The 16,817-nt window shown below is 38.7% G+C and overlaps 1 protein-coding gene across 5 annotated transcripts in view; it reads left to right on the plus strand.

Annotated features, from left to right (window-relative positions):
* GRM7 (glutamate metabotropic receptor 7) overlaps positions 1-16,817 on the plus strand; it is a 902,635-nt gene that overhangs the window by 856,631 nt on the left and 29,187 nt on the right. The gene's annotated exons all lie outside the window — the stretch shown is intronic.

A 16,817-nucleotide genomic window follows, 5' to 3' on the forward strand; every position in this document is an offset into this window, starting at 1 on the left:
CTTCTCAGTGATTCTGATGCACATCCAGGTTTGGGAAACAGTTTTATTTTTTAAATTATCCTTGATAAGAAACACATGCAATATGGCATTGATGTGATGGTGATCACTTACAGAGCAAAGTGTTTTTCATGGTATTAAAATGATTGATTTTTGAAAAGTTATTTGGGTTTATTGCACAAGTGGGATCTACCATGTACCCAAGAATTCACCCCTCTGTAGGCTAGTACTGTGAGAAGCTATGTCAAGGTCCTCTCTCAAGAGACTCTCCAATCTGGTGTTGCAGACTAAATAAAACTAAAGTTAATTGCTGAGCTCTGTTACTGGAGCACAAAAACATAGCATCACCTTTGTTTAAAGCTGAATCACCATGACAACACTCAATAAGAAGCTGGGTCAACATTCCTTTTTTCTGCACTCAGTCGGCCACAAGGCCTGGCCTTTTGTAGGCAAAGTGTGTTGATACATCTTATGCAATCATTTCAAGGCACTTAGCCAAGGAAGTCTACATATTTTTTTTTAGCCCTGAAGTCCTCAAAGAGAATATGATTTTTAAATCTTCATTTATGCTTTCTATGCTTTTCTGCGCAATCAGATAGTGAAAATGATCAGGATAGTCTTCAATAACTATTGCTGTTAATAAATCAACCATGATTTTATGGAGAAGCAGTCTAGTGCCCAGGTTAAGACTGAAGATGCTGGAGCCCCATATACCTGGATTCTAAATCCAACTTTGTCATTCTCCAGATTGTGATGTGGCCATGTTGCCTACTCTGCGCATCAGTTTTCTCATCTGTAAAATTGGTATAATCTTAGTAACTACCACATGGGGCAGTTATTAGGATTAAATTAGTTAATATATATGACATGATGCTTAAAACAGTGATTGGCATGTAATAGAATGCTAAATAATTTGTTGTTACTCCTTAATGACTATCACCAACTGAAGTATAGTTGTCAATCCATACAGTAGCCACTGGATACTTGTGGCTACTTAAATTAATTAGAATTAAATAATCTTGCGCAAGTCACATTTCAGGTTCTTAACAGGCACATATAGCTAGCAGCTCCCATATTGGACTACAAAGTTAGAGAACATTTCCATTATCACAAAAATTAAATAGCACTGAGCCACAACTTAAGAGAAGGTAAAAAGAGGGATAAGAATGTCCTTTATAAAAGAGTTCCTTTTGTTCCTAATGCTCTCCATTGCTTATAAGAATTATCTATACATCTCTCAAGAGTGTTTGGACCCATTTCTTTTGTAGCTTCTAGTAAAAAGCCATTTACGTTGTAGAGTGCACAGTATATACTGTGAGTTAACAAAAATAGTTTATCAGAAATGATGTTCTCTTAGTTGAGAAGGTTTCCCCAATTCCTTTCACAAGCTATTTATAACGCTTTCTATTCATTCATTCTATAGTTGAACCTAGTTCTTGAAAAGGAGGCAAGATGGCAAGTTTGTTTGTGGTCAGTACATAGAGAATGACTACAGTAAGGCTTTGTATGTAAGGGAGAATGGTTTTCTTAGTCACCACCTGAATGGAAGTAATGTGCATATTCACTCATCATGCCATGTTTCCTCAGTAACAGAAAAGCCAAATTAAATATTCCAGGATATGAACAGAGGCTTCACCCAACCTTAAACAGAATATTTCCAAGCACTTTTCACTTGGATTGGCCAACTTTGAGATTCTGGTGTCAGCTGGAAAATTCTCTTTTTCTAAAAAGTCAAAATTGACGTGTCTTATTTTTTTCTGTGCATGGTTAGCCCTTGGCTACATTGTCTGGCAGTTGCTTTGTAAATGTTTCAGAAGGAAAAAACAATACAGGCAAGGGACTGAAGATGGCTATTTTTCAGCTATCAGAAGTTTTATGTGAATCATGAATAGTTAATAATATTTTACATTAGCTAGAGGAGTTTCTGCTATCAGTTTATATGTTGGGAGAGCTTTTATTTAAAACTAGCATGGAAAGCTAGTAAGAAGAGCCAGTAAAAGATATTTAATCCCAGTTCCAGGCCAGTTCTATCAATCGGGTTGAGTACAGCTAAAGATAAACCTCCTTCAGTATCTCAGGTGCTCACTCCAGACAGAACTCAAGCTGTTAAATGGCCAGATAAGGGATTGAGAAAGAAAGAACCATGTCGTTCTTTCCATGAACTTGCATACAAGCTATACATTTAAATAAATATTGACTTCCCAATCTCCTCAATAAAACAGCATCAATGAATTTGTGTCCAGAAGGACAAAATAGGCAAAAAAGAAAACTATACCTAATTTTTAAAAATTACATCATCATCAATTAACTATTGTATTCAACTTGCCCTTGTGTAACATTTTGTAGTTTTGTTTTATTATGTGCTTGCAAATTCAGCATCTTATTTTATCTTCAGGGTATCTCACTGAGGTAGGTGTCATTATCCTCATTCATAGAAGCGTAAAGTAAGGCTCAGAGAGGTGAAGAAAATGATCCAAGGTATTAGTGACAGAAGTTTTAGAACCCATTCTGATCCCTTTGTGCATCAGCATTTCTTCATTAAAGAGCTGTAATATTTTTGAACTGAAAAAATTAATTTTAAGCCAAGGAGAGAACAACAAATGTTATCTCATGATAGAAGATTCAGATTTACAATGCAGGATACAAATTTATTTTGGTTTCTTCTACTCATAGATGATCAGCAGCAGCGAGGAGCCACTTCTTGCCTTATCTAGCTCAGGCCAGAATAAAGAATCAAGATAGACAGCTTTAAAAGAGGAGTGAATTATTAACTCCACATAGCACTTCATGGTGTATGTCTCCCCAAAGCCAGAAGGCTGGCATAGCTGAAGATGAGTGTCTGTCTTGTGTCTGAGGGAGGAAACAGCATGACACTCTGCACTGTCACTCAGCTTTCGGCTTCCAGTGCCAACTGTTAAGGAGGTTCCACCATTACTCTAGGAGTTATAAAGAAATTGCAAATGTCCAATTAAAACCAGGCTTGTTGTGTTCGAACAAATAGCCCTGTGAGGCTTACTAAACAGGTTATATTAAGTCTGAAAAGAAAGAAAAGTTTGCTATTAATTTACGGAGTGGTTACTCTTGTTAGGGACTCTGCATGGAAGGCCAAGATAGAACAAGCTGCAGCTCCTCCAAGAGTTTGCAATTAAAAGCAGAAGGGAGAACAAATTACTCCTTGCCAGGTACTATACATTGACTTATACTAGAGGTATGTAAAGAGGACTGAAGGGGGCCATTTGCAAGGGGAAAGTCTAACTATGGCTTAAAGGATGAGGCAATATGGGAGAGGGTGTTCTGGGCAGAGGGATCATCCTAAATAAAGTCCAAATGCATTAAGTGGCAGCAGTAGTGGCAGCCATGCTGTGTGGCACATATTGGGTTCTTCCCATGCACCAGCCACTATTCTGTGTACTTAATATGTATTAACTCATTTAATTACACAACTGTATGTGATAGACATCATTAGGCTACTTTTACAGATAAGGAAACTGAGGTACAGAGATTTTAAATAATTTTCTCCAAGTCACACAGCTGATAACTAGAGGATCTTGGAGATAAGCCCAGGCCATCTGGGCCCAGAAATCATGCTCTAAACAATGGACTACTTCCCAGTGGTAGGTAAATACATGGTGTGTTTGTGGAAGGTCTGTTTTCCAGTATAGCTAAACCACAGGCCTTTTCAACCATGGCACTACTGACATGTGGGCCTAGACAATTCTTGTTGCAGTGGGCTGTCCACTGCATCGTAGGATGTTTAGCAACATCTTTGACTTCCATCCCAATGTTGAGCATCAAAGACATCTCCAGAAATTGCCTACTGTTTTCTGAGGGCACAATTACTCCCAGTTAAGTACCACTGGGCTCCTATATGATGGGTAAGCCTGGAGAAGAGCAGAAGAAAACAATTAGAACTCAGCTGTGAATATTCCCAAATTCTCTTCTGAAGGCTATGGGAATGTACTCTATATAGAGAAAAATGTCAACGGGTTACAACCGAGGAGTAGCAGAAAAGATAATATGCAGAAGCACTAGGGCAGGAAGTATTGTCAGAGACAATACTTTGAGATCTCAGCTTAGGAGCAGGATTATCTGCAGACTTTATAGAAATCTATGCTCAAAAATTCCAAAGCTACAGATGGCAAAGGGTAATCTCTCAGAACAGTGCAAAAGTTCAGGCAACCACTTCACCTTAGTAGTCCCTGGGTTACATTCAATCCTGACCTGAAAGCTCAAAACTCCAAGTTTGATTTCAGGTAAGGAAGATTCTACATCTATGGAAAAACTGACCACCTAGTTTTCTGAAAAAGCTCTATCATCAGACCCCAGGTCACCGTGTAAATGTGAACATAATTACATAAACTTTAGAGAGGACATCTCTACAGGAATATTTACTAGACAGTCGGTGACAATGGGAAAAAATAGAAGTATTCTTCCTTCAACTCTCTACATACACATTTCAAACCAAGGGGATATGTATTTAGAGTAGCTCTTAGGAAAGGAAAAGCCTATGTACTTTCTAAATTCTATAACAAACAAGTTACTTTTATCAAACAATTTTTTAAATTTGAAAATGTATGGTTCAAATGGATCTAATTTGAACTGTACCTCTGTTGGTGAGTAGACAACACTGAACTAATCATGACATTCATCCATTTTCAAAAATTAGTATTTTTTTTTTCTTTTCTACTACTTACTTTGGCTCCTAATGTTTTTTTCTTTATCAACTCATTGGGAAGGATTACAAAGAGTTATTTTCTTAGCTCTCTTTATAAGACTGCTATGAGCATTTTGAATCTAGTGCAGTTCCAAGCTTCTAGCTAACTTTATAGTTTTGAAGATAGATTTTTTTTTCTTAAAAAAAGGTAACTCGATTGCCTGAGAAAAGTTTTCTGATCCCAGAGGAAGCAAGTGAGGCATCTTTGACTGGAGAGCCAGTCTAGGGTCAGAGTTATAGGCTTTGGAGTTGGACCTGGCATAAGTCTGAAACAAACATCTTCCCATCTAAACTGCCTCATCTGTCAACACAGGGATACAGGACCCTCTGTAAGCAAGTTATTTCAAGACTGGGTGAGATGGCACAAGCTAAAGTCCTGGGATGTGATCTGATACATAGCTGATACTCAGAAATTGGCATCCCTTCTCAACTAGCATTTAGCAGAATCATCTAGGACTTTTAGGAGATCAGGTCTCCTTTGGAACCTCTTAGAAATTTCTTCTGTGTTCAGATAAGACAACAACCTGCTTTCAACAAGGGCACATCCCTGCGACTCAGTGGATGTCCCTGAACTAAAGGCAGAAACCTGCCTTCCTCTCCCAACAACACATCTCTCTGGTCTCAGTGACAGCCAGAAGGACTGTGGAAACTGGAATTGTAGGATTCAAGCATCTCAACATCAGCAGTTCTCCTGGGAACACCACCAAGCTCTCAGCTTGTGTTGTAGTAAAGACAATACATAACAGAAAATTGTCTTCAACAGCTTTGTTTAAAAAAAGATACTCAAATAGAATGCCTCAGTCTAGATCAGTCGTTCTGCTAAGGATTTGAAATCTCAAACAGCTGGAGGTTTTTTCAAACTTGACAGTTTGTCTTTGAAGGAGATTGCTAAGCTTTTAGATTCTTCATAAATAGTAAATAGATTTAGTCATAAATATCCTGTAATATGTGCTTTGTTCCTTTTATTCAGAAGCAAGTTGTAATTTCTGATTAAACACGATAAATCATTATACAACAGCCATTGTATGGGGATAACAGCCACCAGGAAATGCAGTTTCTGCACTGATGAAAGGCATTTAAAGACATGAAACCCCAAACATCTGCCACACATTGTTAGGAAAATAAAGGACACTTACAAGTATCTTGCAGCATTTTAAGGACAGCCAGCAGCTGGCAGGAATGTAAATAGTTTTAAGAGGTGATCAGTTCTCATCTCACAAGTCATTCTTTCCTTCCCTTCATAAGTGAAAAGCTTTCTTTTTCAAGATAGTTAACAGAAAGCAAGCATCCAGAAAGTGGAAACAATAAAATCTCATGAGGGCAGTGAAAAATGAAGCCCTTTTTCCCCTTTCCCCCAGGGAACAGATGCATGAAATTGTTCAGAATATTTGGAGACTGCCGATATAAGATGTGGAATTGGCACCGCCAGCATCCTGAGACATGCTTGGGATTGGGCATGAGTGAGAAGCTTTGGCATAACAATAGAGGGGACCTTGTTGGCATGCTGCCCAGTCTTCTCCAAAGATGCTTTTCTTTCCCAATGCCATTAATTCTCCTTGGCCACTGGAGGCCTGGTTTTGGAAGCTCATACAGAAGATACCAGTGGTTGCCTTTATTTCGAGTCATTCCTTCAGGCCTCAGTAAGAATTGAAGGAGGGTAGTTAAACTGGTGGTAGGATGCTTTACTCAGAAAACTCCCTGTGGATGGTCAGTTCACAGGGATTCCTAACAGAAGATATTCTTCACTAGAGGTATTTGGAAACTGAACACTAAGTTGAACAGAACACAGTATTCTTCGTGCATTGAAGGCCTGCTAATCACTAATGATCTTCAATGAGACATTTTAGACACTAAGCTCTATGACAGTGGGAACCGTTTTTTCCTCTTTGCCATTGCATCTTCGTCACCAAGCCTATGGTAGATGGGCAATCCATTTTTTACACTATCATATAAAAGACAATGGAGTTTCAATGCATGCATTTTCAGCTAACATGCATTGGACCACATGAAGTCTATATAGAAGAAAAGGGAGGGAGCAGGGAAGGATGTAAAGAAAATAATTCTTCTTCCTACTTTCCTTGTTCAACCTAGAGGGAGGCCTCCACTTCAAAAGGAAGAATGAAGCCTCAACAAAACTGCAAAGAGAAACTGAGTAAATAATTGTGGGCTCTTCAGCTACTGAAGTCTCAGGCCTTAGTGATTAATGAATAATTTAAGGCAATACTTCTCAAATTTTAATGTCCATACCATCACCCAAGAATCTTGTTAAACTGTGGGTGTAGATTCAATAAGTTATGGAGACTGCACATTTTTCACAGTCTCCTGGGTGATGCCCATGCTGCTGGTCTTTGGAGCACAGTCTGGATAATGTAGATTTAAAGGATTCTGAAAGAAAATTTTGACGATGTACAACCTTTGCCATGCATGCTGATTTAAAAACCTAACCCCTATGGCAGATGTGAGTCCACTAGTCATAAGCATTTTAATCTGGCTTCAAAGAGCTATTATATAACTACACTAAAATTTAAATATGAAAACTTGGTGCAATTCAATTGGCTATTGTTATCTAAAGGTGTTTCTGTCTTAGGAAACAAAATATACTGCAAGTTACAATTTCACTTAAAAGATGCTTTAAGTTATTCTTATTAGTACAATGATTTAAAACACTTAAAGTATTACAAGCATAAATAATAAAATATTCAAAGTCCATTTGCACTGTCATATATACTGATCTTAATTGCAGGCTACAGATTTTCATCTAATTGCTAACAGTAAGTCGGCTCTTGAATAATTAGGAAGAGGATGGGATGCAACTTATTGGAACAGTCTCAGAGTACAAAAACACTTTTTTCAAATGTCACTGTGACATTTTAAAAAATACACTGAAATACAGAAGAGAAAGACAGTCATAACAAAAACTAATGAAAAAATTAATCCAACATTAGGATCTAGTAGCAAGACAATCACTAGCTAAAATATGGATATTCTCTCTCTGTGGTTCTCAGTACTGACTGCTCATTTGAATCACTTGGACACCTCTTAACATACAACCATGCCTGGGCTCTGTCACCCAGGATTCTATGTAATGGGTTTAGGGTAAGTTTCCATACAGCTATAAGTTTAAATATCTCCCCAAGTGAATCTAATGTCAGCTAGAACTGAGAAGCATTGCTCCAATGTAGCATTGCTCTAATGTTCTCAACTCTGATCTTAGGACCAGAAGTCTTGGCAATGTCTGGAAACTTATTAATAATGCAAATTTTGGGGCCCACTCCAGACCTAGTGAATCAGAAACTCTGGGGATGAGATCCATTAATGTGTGTTTTAACAACCCCCCCCCAAGTAAGTCCAATGCATGCTACTGTAAGTTCTTTCTTAAGAAAGACAAGGGTCCTCATCAACATTCTTACTAAAAAATTCTTATGAGGGTTCATTGAAAGATTTCACATTAAGACTTTTTTTTTTTAATCTGGTGGATGGCTGTGGTGTTTATTCTAGACATGGCTCTGCCACTTCCAATCTGGGAGTTTCAGCTACACAGGGGATCTTAGGGTTATTAAAGATTTTATTGTAATTGTGTCAGTCTAAAACTGTGATCTTCCATAATATGCTTGAATACTTCTAGTGATAGGGAACCTACTACCACTGGGCCCATCTGGCCCAGTCCTTCCCATTTGCTTACTAGGTATAGGTGCTATACTAAGCATTTTACAAAGATAATTCATCCATGCTTGACAATTACCCTTGAGCTAGTTGTTATAATATACATTTGGCACCTGCAGAAATGGAGGCTTAGAGAGGTTGTATGAGTTACTAAGGTCACATGGATTTCACAAAGCTTGCACCAAGTTCTGTATCTTGAGGCCACATACAAAATGCATTTTCAAAAATGATTACCTATAAGCAGTTGTCAAAATGAAACTGTCCCTTCATACTATCTGGTCTCCAAAATAAGAAGCCCTTGTTCCTTGCAGCCAATTTCTAAACTCATCCATCATTTCTGCTGAGTTCTACTGACCAGCACACAAAACAGACTTAATAGATTGTCCATTCTACGCATCTATTTAAACAGTGATTTTTCATGTCTTAGTGCATATAAAACATGATAACATTGGTAAAGCACACTGGGTAAACTGAAGAGGATTTGGGGAAATGTATGTAAAGCTTGCTGAAAAAAAAATCACTTGTTTTTTAAGTATGATTACTAAATCCAAAAGTTTTAAAGAAGAGGTTGAACGTTTATTTTGTATCAAACTTCAAAACCTAATATTTTCAACGTTTTAAAAGAAAACTCAGGATTGCTTTCATGAACAGCTATTTCACATCAATTTATATGCATAAAAGAGTTATAAAAAATTTCCTGGTCAAGACTTTTTGATGATACTCTCTTCAAATTCTTTATAGAGAACATAAATGAAAAACACTGAGTGAATGATAAAAAGTTTGAGAGTATTTTTTTCTACAATTCAGAAATGTGTAACAGTTGAATTTATATTTGGACAATCCAGTAGCTTCTCTTTTACTGAAAAAATGTTATATCAAAATGTCTTTTGATAATATGAATTAATTTTGAATCCTATCCAAGCTTTTTTTCTTTCAAGTTTTTAAAATAATGATATTTTAATTTGCTGAATACATTGCACTGTTGTCATGCAGATAGCCAGGATGCTACTGAAAGGGTACATCAGTTACAATAGAAAGAAGTATTCAATATATACGTGAACACAAATATATGGACCTGCAGCTGGACCTAGACCCGTCAGAATACCCATCCAGCTATCTTTCCCTAATGTCCTCAGCTGCCTGGCTCTCTGGGCATATCCTAGAGCTCCATAGGGCTCTTGTCCACCGTGGGCAGTAGAACATATGTACTGAACCTCATGTCCAGGTGGATAGAGAAACTCCTTGACCACGCTTTATGGCAGAATGGCAAGAGCTGGACATCATTAATTGTTCTGCTTAGCTATAGAAACCCTGGGACAAATTGCCAGTTCCTTTTCTGTTTGAGAAGCCTTCAAGACCCCATACAAGGCTTGTGGTGGCTAGACATGATGCGCAAGGTTACCCCAGGCCTTGACTTGCTGTGCCAAGGTCTAGAGGTATCAGTATCTCATATACTCTACACATTACTGAAGCCCAAAATGGCACCACCTTGGCCAACTCTCCTACCCATGTCATTCTTGGAATGTCAAGGGCTCTTTGTTGAAAGAAATGATCAGGACAAATCAACCAGGGCAAACAACATCTGAAAGAACTTCTTAGATACAAATGATGATTCTGGGTGGCAATGTTTACTCTACAATTACTCATTCTAATTAAAATTTCAGAGTGTCAGCTGCTAGCATCCTACCCCACTATCATTATCTAAACAAAGTTTAGTCTGAAGCCTACCTGCATCAAAATGACATGAGGTCATTGTGAAAAGTGCAGAACCATGGATCCACCCAAATCCAAACCACTCATTCTAGCTGGGGACACAGGTTACCAATTGATAACAAATACAAAACTGCAACTGTGAAAAACCTCTGAATAAGAAGTAGAAGGAATTATGAAACAAAGCTACAGAGATCAAAAGCAACTTTCTTAAAAGAAAGGTTTGTGTGAACAATGTGTAGGCATTAATAAACACAAAGTGGGTGGGAAAGCTAGACAAAGAGAACTTGTGCAAAGACCATGCTGTAGGAGTATGCTAAATGTGAAAGATCAAAGAAAGGCCAGTGTGACAAGAGAGCCTCAGGAAGTGTGGTTCAAGAAAAAGCCTGGGAAATTAATATGCATCAAGTGGCACCAATATTTGCAGACCAATTCAGGAATGTTTTGACTTTATTCTAAGAGCACTGGGAGGACATTTAAGAGTTTTAATCACAGAAGATGAGAAGATAAAGAGCACTATGATCTAAATTATGTATCTAAATCACTTTAGCTGCCACATGGAACAATTCAGCTTGGAAATATTTCATAAGTTGAGGTATCAATGTTGGCTTTGACTATGGAGGCGTTGGTAGAGAAGGACAGAAGTGGAAGGAGATAAACAATGTATCAGAGGTAAAAGCAACAACACTGGCGATGAATTAACTTTCAATTCCACTTTACCACCCATAATAAATCCCTCTGACTTGAACTTCAGAGCTTACCTACATACTCAGATTGACTTCTATAGCCCTAGACATAGAAAAAACAAGTAGGTTGGTTGTATCTTTGTAAAGCCGTATTGCCCAAATTCAGTTGATTGTCTTTTTGCTCATTTATCTGTACTATGGAGTACAGGGAAATTTCTCCAATACACAAGGCCAATTATTTTGAGATCTTTACAAAGATATCTCCAGCTGTCTATATATTATATGTATGACCCTATGCAGAAGGTTGTAGTTTGTATGTATGTGAAGAATTTAGGCAAGCTACAAACTTTAAAAGTAACACACCCTAAGACCATCCCCAGTTGCAAGTTTGGGGAGGAGATTTTTCAAAACTACCCTAAGTTTTGGTAATTTGCTTAGAAGGACTCACAAAATTCAACGAAAGCTGTTATACTAACAATACAATCTATTACAGGGAAAGGATATAGATTAAAATCTACCAAGGGAAGTGCATGGGACAGGGTCCAAGCGAAGTATCAAATGTGGAGTCCTCTCATATGGAGTCATAGACATGTTACTTTTCTGTATCTTTGTGTGACAGTATGCACAGAGTATTGCTAATCAGGGAAGCTCACTGAGTCTCAGTATTCTGAGTGTTTATTGGTGCTCCATTATATTTGCATGATTGATTAATTGCCTATGTGGTTGAACTCAGTCTTTAGGCTGACTGACACCATGTGAACCAAAGCTTCTGCCATAACTCACAATGCGGTATTTTTTGCATGACCAACCACCACCCTAAATCGCATTGTCACTATCTGGCTAGGAGGAGGCACCCAGACCAGCAAAGATCGTCTCCAAGGAGCCAGACCTCTCTTTGGGAAAGGTTAAATTCTTTATGTATAATATACCAATAACATCAAAAATAAATGATTTATGTGACTAGTAGTGGAAATGAAGTTAAAAATCAATACTGCATTGAAATGAGAGTATAAGCTTATAAAAACGATGCTACTTTCCTCATAATAAGCAGCTTAAATTAACTGAGGTTACATATGACCTTGCCCAGAACTAAGTTTTGCACCACTTAGATAGAAAACTACTTTCTCTATCTTTCCTTCCTTGCTAGCCTCAAAAATCCTACTTCCTGTGACCACCTAGGAGAAAAATGCATTTCTTGAGAAGATTGATAAAAAAGGAAGTTGGGCTACATTTCAGCATTTTAACCTTTCTCCATATTCTGAGTTTCTTGGTTTAGTCATTTCTTGCCCACTGAGTCAGTTAATGGGCCAGATTCTAAGGTCTTCCCTTCCTGTATCTGAGGAAAACTCACCAGGGAACTGACAGGCAGGATGATTTCCTGTTTAGCATGACTGCCCACGTACGCTTTGCCATTTATTACAATCGGGTAGTTTCCATGGAGACTGACTCTTGAATAATGCTTAAGTGACAACACAATCATCAAGAGCACCATGTTAAGTTGGTACAGTCACTGGCCTGGCATCTACTATTCTAAATAATTGAAACCATTTATTTTAAAGACAAATGAAAATATTATTTACAAAACACCAGCAGATGGTGGAGTCTTTAGGATCACCAGAAATTTCCAAAATATCTTACACCAGATGCCTCCAAAACATCCCCAGGAACTAGTCTACTACTTGTTGTCTCTGCCACAAAAATTCCAAGCTCTCTTGGTCTTTTCTTTAACTATGGCTTCTCTGGCCAAGCCGGAACCATTGCACATGTCTACTTACCGTGCTCTCCTGTGCTGTATGCTCATAGTTTGCCCCGTTTGCCATTTAACTTCATTCTTACCAGAGTTCACTTTTGTGGCACCACAATAGAACATATTGCTGTAAAGCTTTCCTTTTTTTTTTTTTTTTTTTTTTTTTTTAACTTTCCATGCTCTATAAAGCAAGGGTTTTTTTAACTTCCAAATTCAGAGATTGAATTTTGAGTACTTATAAAATTGGGAATATCATGGAACACTCATCTTGGTTAATTTCATATAATAATAGGATTTTACAGGATATAACTGGTTTCTGTCATTTTATTTGCCTCACCAAATCTTTTTTTTTTTTTTTTTCAAACCTTCAATCCCAATACCATCTAGCTAGGTTTTGGCTTTGTGAGGTTTTTGTCTCGTTTATTTTATTTTTGAACATGTGCTTTCATGTACTTTGTTATATAAAGCCTAGTTTCCTTAAAACTATGAGTTGATTTAAGGTTAATATACAGAAAACAGTCATCAAATAATAGCATAGAAAAGCAAACATGGCAAAAAAAACAATATCACAAATGTGGTAGACTGACCGGTTGCACGGAAAGCACAGAGTGCTGTAGGCCCAGGGAGAAGAAAGGTCCTCATTCTGCCTGAGGGAGTCAGAGGAGGCTTCCTGAGAGAGGTGACACCTGATCCGTGTCTCGAAGTGATCAGGGGTTGCCAGAGAGGAAGATCATGGTCTGTTGGAGAACACAAAGGGTAAGGTGTATTTAACCTTATGCAGGTACAGGGACAGGAAGGTAATAGGGTTTGGAGAGCGAACCTAAACTTTCATTTATAAGAGCAAAGGAATTTGCCAGGAAGAGGGACAGGCACCAATCGGGATGGAGAGTTTGAAGGCAGTAGTAGAAGTTGGTAACCAGTCACTCGTATAGCATGACATCTCGACATCCTATGGTTGATATTCCCTAGCTCTCTCAGCAGCCTGGTAGGATCCCAGGGAAGTACCTCAGATGAGATGTGAGTTGGCTTGGGGTTAGGGTAGAATTTCTTTATCAGAAAAAATAAATGTAATTTATACATAAATATAAACAAATATAAAAATAGAAATATTACATAAAATATATATAATTTAAAAATTGTGTGTATGCACACACAATTGAGACTTCGAAGACTGTGGAAAAGTAGAATTGAAAGTCAATTCAATCACCACGTCTTATGGCTTGTACCTCTGATACATTGTTTATCTCCTTCCACTTCCTTCCACCACCTCTGTAGTCAAAGGCAACATCCATCCTCTGAAAAAATCTCAACTTTTTGTGATTGTCCTGTTTCACTTATTGAATCCATCTTTGGCAAGTGGTCCCTAAGTATTGGACAGGATGGTGTCCATGATAAGTCCTTACTCATGTGGCATTTATGTTTTAGTCAAAATTAAACAATTTATACATACACAAATGTAAAAAATAATTATATAAAATATGTTATATATAATTTTAAAATTATGTGTATGCATGCAGGCATGTATTTCTTGTTTACAAACTTTGATAGAAAAATGGCATAGGGTCACCAGGAAGTGGACCAGAGAGTGAGGGGATGTGGGTGGCTGAGTGGGCTCCTCCTCTCTGTGTCAACCACAAGTTCCCCATCATTCACTGTATATTTTAGTTTTCCTAGTAGGCCTCCTTTGAGTAAGGTTTCCAAACAATTGTGAAGATTTCTGCTTTCAATAAGCAGTTCAGTGTTCTCAAACTCGAGGAAAAATAAACACAGCCCAAAACTCCTTGCATTGGTTTGGAAGAACTTGTGTTTCTAGAGTTGGGGAGCAGGGAATGTGCCCGATTATTTCTAGACCCCTTATCTCCATTACAGGAAGCTGCCTTCCACAGAAGACAATGAGTATCAGTGGAGACAGATGATTAGGCTACCCAGGTCCACCTTTCATTCCCCATATTTCAGCCTTGGAATGCACATTAGGCGTCCTCCTGACCCAAGCTCCCTTTTTTCCTGTGACTTGTGGTTGCTCCAAGAGTTCAGACAGGCCGTGGGTGGGACTTCTGGAATCTGAACGCTGTCCCACTGCTTGGTATTATAAATATAGTATATAAGTACTATGCATAAGTATGTATATAGAGAGAGTGTGTATGTATTATTATATATAAACATAATACTATAGTATAAAATGTATACTGTTCTTAATAGTATAAGAATTATGCTATTGCTTTCATTTTAACTTGGGTTTATATTTTTAAAGACTTACACACATATCTCTTCAAAAAGTACATTAGATATCTGTAATCAGACTCATTATGAAGGCAAAAGAATGCATAATGCTAAAGATCTGAAGCTATTTTCATTAAAAACAAAACTCCAAAAACCTCAACTTGAAAATGCCACAGGACCTGTTTTTGCTGTAGCAAAAGATTTTGCACAAAGTGCAGCCCTGTCACTCACAAACACAGTAATCGCTGGAGATTACCAGTCATTTTCATTATAGGTAATTTCAGGGTGCCTTGTTTTGCCTTGTCGCTCACATTCCTGGAACCTTGCCAGACGGTGCACAAGGAGCATATCAGGAAACCAACCTGAGCCCCATACCAGAGGATAAATCTGAGGCTCCACCGAGTATTTCTGAAAATACAGCCTGATTGTCTGTCTCCACTGACCCTCATTTCTCAGCTTCTAACTAAGAAATGACAGGGTGGAGGAAAGTTGAGGCATTAGTTCTGCCCCAGTAAACTTCACAAACCAGAAGATGCTGGGCTTTTTCCTTCACTGCATAGAATATATTGACCCAAACTCATCAACACAGGGTATAAAACTCTTGAAAGATCTTGCCCTAGTCTTATCTCCCCAATTCTTAATGCCATAATCTCCACCCCATCATGTGAAATAGCATTTATCCCTGCGAATGTACCACTCTCTCTGCCAAGATCCTCCCCACCTTTTTCACCTGTCTCAAGCTCACGTTGCCTTCAGCACTCTGCTTAGAGTCACCTTCTCTGGGCATGTCTTTGATCTTAACTACCTAAGACAGGAATGTCCCTCCTATGCACTCACACAGCCGTGAACCTACCTCTCTCACACTTTTATTCTGGTTGCTCTGTTTCATTTATTCAACCCATCATTGGCAAGTGGTCCCTAAGTATTAGACACAGTGGTATCCACGATAAATCCTTACCCAAGTGGCACTTACATTTTAATGAGAAAGAAAGATAAATAAAGCATGTGTATGCAGAAAATCATAAGGGCAGTGTATCAAGATAGACTGTGAGTGGGGGTTGCTATTTTAGATAAGATGTCACCAAGGAAGTGACATTTGAGATGAGACTGAATGATGAGAAGGCACAAACACAAACCGTGGGAAGATACCTGGGAAGGTATTTCGGGCAGTGAAGATAGGATTCACGTACACCAAGTGCAAAGGCCCTGAGGCAGGTACAGATTTAGTGGGCACCCAAATGGCAAGGAGGCTAGTGTAGTGAGCGAGCAGGAAAGTGGAACAAAATGAGGTCAGAGTTGCAGGTAGAAACCGGCCCACTTGGCAGTGAGAAGAATTCAGTCTCTGTTCCAAAGATTAAGGCAAAGCCATCGGAGCCTTGTAATCCAAAGTGTAATGTGACCTAAGTCACCTCTAACTCCAGTTATAGCATTTCTCAAAGGCGTGGTGCCTGGAACTCAGAGGGCACCAAAGCTTTGTACTCTGAATCAATGAATCAACCACCGATCTTGGGCCATGGCTCCCTATCCGCGTTCTTTTAGTTCTCCCGATGCCTCGCCTGTGTGTTTCACATGCGGCCCCATGCGCGCCTTTCAAAGATGAGCTCCTTCCAAACGGGGAATGCCTGTGAAGAGCAGAACCTGACAAGCCACTCCAAGGTGTTTCATATGCTCCCAAAACGGTGAGCACAAAGACAGTCAGCTTACCTCCTGTTCTGCCTGTACCCACTTGAGCTACATTGTAACTAAACCAATGAATAGGCCCAAGAAGATATTTCAAGGTTTCTGCAGTTAGTGACTGTCATAAAAGGAGCATTTCTGTCATCATGACATATGACTGAGCCGTAGCAGACTGCACTGTACCCACCACAGGTCTTTTGCCTTTGACTTATGAGCACTCCAGGAGAAACTCAATCTCATTAGCGGGGCATGCCTTCCTGTTCCCCGTGCCAGGGGCAGTGGAGGGGTGTGCTAGACAGAAGGGACCCAGCTCCATCTTCTGCCATTTAGGAAGCTTTGGGCAAGTAAACCTTTCTAGGCCTCACTTTTCACATTTATAAAAATGAATGAAAGTAAACCACAC

This window comes from Macaca fascicularis, chromosome 2 (genome assembly GCF_037993035.2).
Source record: "Macaca fascicularis isolate 582-1 chromosome 2, T2T-MFA8v1.1".
Lineage (NCBI taxonomy): Eukaryota > Metazoa > Chordata > Mammalia > Primates > Cercopithecidae > Macaca > Macaca fascicularis.